This window comes from Arachis ipaensis, chromosome B9 (assembly GCF_059453495.1).
Source record: "Arachis ipaensis isolate K30076 ecotype BB chromosome B9, ASM5945349v1, whole genome shotgun sequence".
NCBI lineage: Eukaryota > Viridiplantae > Streptophyta > Magnoliopsida > Fabales > Fabaceae > Arachis > Arachis ipaensis.
The window spans coordinates 42,025,154-42,030,986 of NC_142444.1; the positions used below are offsets into that span (position 1 = coordinate 42,025,154).

General features: G+C 37.1%; 1 non-coding gene across 1 annotated transcript; it reads right to left on the reverse strand.

Moving 5' to 3' along the window:
• Nucleotides 1-1,541: 1,541 nt before the first annotated feature.
• LOC148544442 (small nucleolar RNA R71) lies at nt 1,542-1,649 on the reverse strand. The gene has a single exon (XR_015901853.1). It is a non-coding gene; the product is annotated as a small nucleolar RNA R71 (small nucleolar RNA).
• Between the last annotated feature and the right edge of the window lie 4,184 nt (nt 1,650-5,833).

Here is a 5,833-nt window from a genome sequence, read left to right on the forward strand (position 1 = left end):
TCATTAAAAATTCAAAAATCAAAAAAATATCTTCCCCTTTTTCACTCATAAATTTCGAAAATTTGGATTGACTTTTTCAAAAAATTTTAAAATTTAGTTGTTTTTATGAGTCAAATCAAATTTTCAATTTAAAAATCTTATCTTTTTCAAAATCTTTTTCAAAAATCATATCTTTTTCATTTTTCTTAGTCATTTTCGAAAATTTTTAAAAAAATATATATTTTTCAAAAATCTTTTTCTTAATTTTGTCTCATAATTTTCGAAAATATCTTCAACAATTAATGTTTTGATTCAAAAATTTCATGTTTGTTACTTACTTGTTAAGAAAGATTCAAACTTTAAGTTCTAGAATCATATCTTGTGATTTCTTGTGAATCAAATCATTAATTGTGATTTTAAAAATCAAATCTTTTTCAAAACTAATTTCAATCATATCTTTTCAAAAAAATATCTTTTTATCTTATCTTTTTCAAAATCATATCTTTTTAATCATATCTTTTTAAAACATATCTTTTTCAAAAATTTGATTTTAAAATATCTTTCTAACTTCTTATCTTCTTATCTTTTCAAAATTGATTTTCAAATTTGTTTCAACTAACTAACTAACTTTTTGTTTGTTTCTTATCTTTTTCAAAACTACCTAACTAACTCTCTCCCTCTAATTTTCGAAAATCTTTTCCCTCTTTTTCAAAAATTCTTTTTAATTAACTAATTGTTTCAAATTTTAATTTTAATATTTCTTCTTTTAATTTTTGAAAATCACTAACCATTTTTCAAAAATAATTTTCAAAAATCCTTCTCTCTCATCTCCTTCTATTTATTTATTCATCTACTAACACTTCTCTCCCATCCAAAAATTCGAACACTACCTCCCTCTCTGTGTTCGAGTTTTTCTTCTTCCCTTCTTTATATTACATTCTTTTCTTATTCTACTCACACAAGGGAACCTCTATACCTGGGCAAAAAGGATCCCTATTATTATTATGTTTTTGTTCCCTCTTTTTCATATGAGCAGGAGCAAGGACAAGAACATTCTTGTTGAAGCAGACCCTGAACCTGAAAGGACTCTGAAGAGGAAACTAAGAGAAGTTAAAATACAATAATCCAGAGATAACCTTACAGAAATTTTCGAACAGGAAGAGGAGATGGCAGCCGAAAATAATAATAATGCAAGGAGGATGCTTGGTGACTTTACTGCACCTAATTCCAATTTACATGGAAGAAGCATCTCAATTCCTACCATTGGAGCAAAAAACTTTGAGCTTAAACCTCAATTAGTTTCTCTGATGCAACAAAACTGCAAGTTTTATGGACTTCCATCTGAAGATCATTTTCAGTTCTTAACTGAATTCTTGCAGATATGTGATACTGTTAAGACTAATGGAGTAGATCCTGAAGTCTACAGGCTCATGCTTTTCCCTTTTGCTGTGAGAGACAGAGCTAAAATGTGGTTGAACTCTCAACCTAAGGATAGCCTGAACTCTTGGGATAAGCTGGTCAAGGCTTTCTTAGCCAAGTTCTTTCCTCCTTAAAAGCTGAGTAAGCTTAGAGTGGATGTTCAAACCTTCAGACAGAAAGAAGGTGAATCCCTCTATGAAGCTTGGGAGAGATACAAGGAACTGACCAAAAAGTGTCCTTCTGACATGCTTTCAGAATGGACCATCCTGGATATATTCTATGATGGTCTATCTGAATTAGCTAAGATGTCATTGGATACTTCTGCAGGTGGATCCATTCACCTAAAGAAAACGCCTGCAGAAGCTCAAGAACTCATTGACATGGTTGCTAATAACCAGTTCATGTACACTTCTGAGAGGAATCCTGTGAGTAATGGGACGCCTCAGAAGAAGGGAGTTCTTGAAATTGATACTCTTAATGCCATATTGGCTCAGAATAAAATATTGACTCAGCAAGTCAATATGATTTCTCAGAGTCTGAATGGAATGCAAGCTGCATCCAACAGTACTCAAGAGACATCTTCTGAAGAAGAAGCTTATGATCCTGAGAACCCTGCAATAGCAGAGGTGAATTACATGGGTGAACCATATGGAAACACCTATAACCCCCCATGGAGAAATCACCCAAATCTCTCATGGAAGGATCAACAAAAGCCTCAACAAGGCTTTAATAATGGTGGAAGAAACAGGTTTAGCAATAGCAAGCCTTTTCCATCATCCACTCAGCAACAGACAGAGAATTCTGAACAAAATACCTCTAATTTAGCAAACTTAGTCTCTGATATGTCCAAGGCCACTGTAAGTTTCATGAATGAAACAAGGTCCTCAATTAGAAATTTAGAGGCACAAGTGGGCCAGCTGAGTAAGAAGATTACTAAAACTCCTCCTAGTGCTCTCCCAAGCAATACAGAAGAAAATCCAAAAGGAGAGTGCAAAGCCATTGATATAACCATCATGGCCAAATCCAAAGAGGAAGGGGAGGACGTGAATCCCAAGGAGGAAGACCTCCTGGGATGTCCAATGATCAATAAGGAGTTTCCCTTTGAGGAACCAAAGGAATCTGAGGCTCATCTAAAGACCATAGAGATTTCATTAAACCTCCTTACGCCCTTCATGAGCTCTAATGAGTATTCCTCTTTAGAAGAGAATGAGGATGTTACTGAAGAGCAAGTTGCCAAGTTCCTTGGTGCAATCATGAAGCTGAATGCCAATTTATTTGGTAATAAGACTTGGGGAGATGAACCTCCCCTGTTCACCAATGAACTAAATGCATTGGATCAACTGAGATTGCCTCAGAAGAAACAGGATCCTGGAAAGTTCCTAATACCTTGTACCATAGGCACCATGACCTTTGAGAAGGCTCTATGTGACCTTGGGTCAGGAATAAACCTCATGCCACTCTCTGTAATGGAGAAACTGGGAATCTTTGAGGTGCAAGCTGCTAGAATCTCATTAGAGATGGCAGACAATTCCAGAAAACAAGCTTATGGACAAGTAGAGGACATGTTAGTAAAGGTTAAAGGCCTTTACATCCCTGCTGATTTCATAATCCTAGATACTGGGAAAGATGAGGATGAATCCATCATCCTTGGAAGACCCTTCCTAGCCATAGCAAGAGCTGTGATTGATGTTAACAGAGGTGAACTAGTCCTTCAATTGAGTGGGGACTCCCTTGTGTCTACAACTCAAGGTTATCCTTCTCTAAACATGGAAAAGAGGCACAGTAAGCTTCTCTCAAAACAAAGTCAACCAGAGCCCCCACAGTCAAACTCTAAGTTTGGTGTTGGGAGGCCACAACCAAACTCTAAGTTTGGTGTTGAACTCCCATATCCAAACTCTAAGTTTGGTGTTGGGGAGTCTCAACAATGCTCTAAACATCTGTGAGGCTCCATGAGAGCCCACTGTCAAGCTATTGACATTAAAGAAGCGCTTGTTGGGAGGCAACCCAATTTTTATTTAATTATATTTTTTTATTAGTTATATGTCTTCATAGGTTCATGATCATGTGGAGTCACAAAAACAACTAAAAAAATTGAAGAAAAATCAAAAACAGCATTAAAAACAGCACACTCTGGAGGAGGAGTTCACTGGCGTTCAAACGCCAGTAAGGAGCATCTGGCTGGCGTTCAACGCCAGAACCGAGCATGGAGCTGGCGCTGAACGCCAGAAACAAGCATGAAGCTGGCGTTTAACGCCAGAAATATGCTGCATCTGGGCGTTGAACGCCCAGAACAAGCATCAGTTCGGTGTTTAAACGCCAGAATTGCATGGAAAGGCATTTTACATGCCTAATTAGTGCAGGGATGTAAATCCTTGACACCTCAAGATCTGTGAACTTCACAGGATCATCTCAGGATCTGTGGATCCCACAAGATCCCCACCTTCCCTCTTCATAATCCTAGTTTCTTCCACATCTTCTTCTTCATCTATTCTTTCTTCTCCTGCTCGAGGGCGAGCAATATTCTAAGTTTGGTGTGGTAAAAGCATTGCTTATTTTGCTTTTCCATAACCATTGATGGCACCCAAGGCCAGAGAAACCTCAAAAAAAAAAAAGAGAGAGAGAAGAGAAAAGGGAAGACAAAAGCTTCCACCTCCAAGTCATGGGAGATGGAGAGATTCATGTAAAGGATCTATAGCTCAGTGGTAGAACATTTGACTGCAAATCAAGAGATCCCTGAGATACCTCAGGGGATACATTTTCCCCCACACAATTATTGGGAGCAACTAAGGATAGGAGCACCAAAATCACTAGGGATCAAGCAACAGAGACAAGGAAGAGACATAGAAGATCTCAAGGACATCATTGGTTCCTCAAGGAGAAAACGCCACCATCACTAAGGTGGACTCATTCCTTGTTCTTAAACTTTCTGTTTTTTGTTTTCTTTATGTTAAGTGCTTATCCATGTTTGTGTCTTATTACATGATCATTAGTATTTAGTAACTTTGTCTTAAAGTTATGAATGTCCTATGAATCCATCACCTCTCTTAAATGAAAACTATTTTAATTCAAAAGAACAAGAAGTACATGAGTTTCGAATTTATCCTTGAACTTAGTTTAATTATATTGATGTGGTGACAATGCTTCTTGTTTTCTGAATGAATGCCTGAACAGTGCATATGTCTTTTGAAGTTGTTGTTTAAGAATGTTAAATATGTTGGCTCTTGAAAGAATGATGACAAGGAGACATGTTATTTGATAATCTGAAAAATCATAAAAATAATTCTTGAAGCAAGAAAAAGCAGCAAAGAACAAAGCTTGTAGAAAAAAAAAAAGAGAGCAAAAGCAAGCAGAAAAAGCCAAAAGCTCTTAAAACCAAAAGGCAAGGGTAAATAAAAAGGATCCCAAGGTTTTGAGCATCAGTGGATAGGAGGGCCTAAAGGAATAAAATCCTGGCCTAAGCGGCTAAACCAAGCTGTCCCTAACCATGTGCTTGTGGCGTGAAGGTGTCAAGTGAAAAATTGAGAATGAGCGGTTAAAGTCAAGGTCCAAATCAAAAGAAGAGTGTGCTTAAGAACCCTGGACACCTCTAATTGGAGACTTTAGCAAAGCTGAGTCACAATCTGAAAAGGTTCACCCAGTTATGTGTTTGTGGCATTTATGTATCCGGTGGTAATACTGGAAAACAAAGTGCTTAGGGCCACGGCCAAGACTCATAAAGTAGCTGTGTTCAAGAATCAACATACTGAACTAGGAGAATCAATAACACTATCTGAACTCAAAGTTCCTATAGATGCCAATCATTCTGAACTTCAATGGATAAAGTGAGATGCCAAAACTATTCAAGAGGCAAAAAGCTACAAGTCCCGCTCATCTGATTGGAGCTATGTTTCATTGATATTTTGCAATTTAGAGTATATTCTATTCTTTTTATCCTATTTGATTTTTAGTTGCTTGGGGACAAGCAATAATTTAAGTTTGGTGTTGTGATGAGTGGATAATTTATACGCTTTTTGGCATTATTTTTAGTATGTTTTTAGTAGGATCTAGTTACTTTTAGGGATGTTTTTATTAGTTTTTATGTTAAATTCACATTTTTGGACTTTACTATGAGTTTGTGTGTTTTTCTGTGATTTCAGATATTTTCTGGCGGAAATTGAGGGACTTGAGCAAAAATCAGATTCAGAGGTTGAAGAAGGACTGCTGATGTTGTTGGATTCTGACCTCCCTGCACTCAAAGTGAATTTTCTGGCGCTACAGAACTCAAAATGGCGCTCTTCCAATTGAGTTAAAAAGTAGACATCCAGGGCTTTCCAGCAATATATAATAGTCCATACTTTGGCCGAGTTTAGAGGATGCAAAAGGGCGTTGAACGCCAGTTCTACGCTGCAGTCTGGAGTTAAACGCCAGAAACACGTCACGAACCAGAGTTGAACGC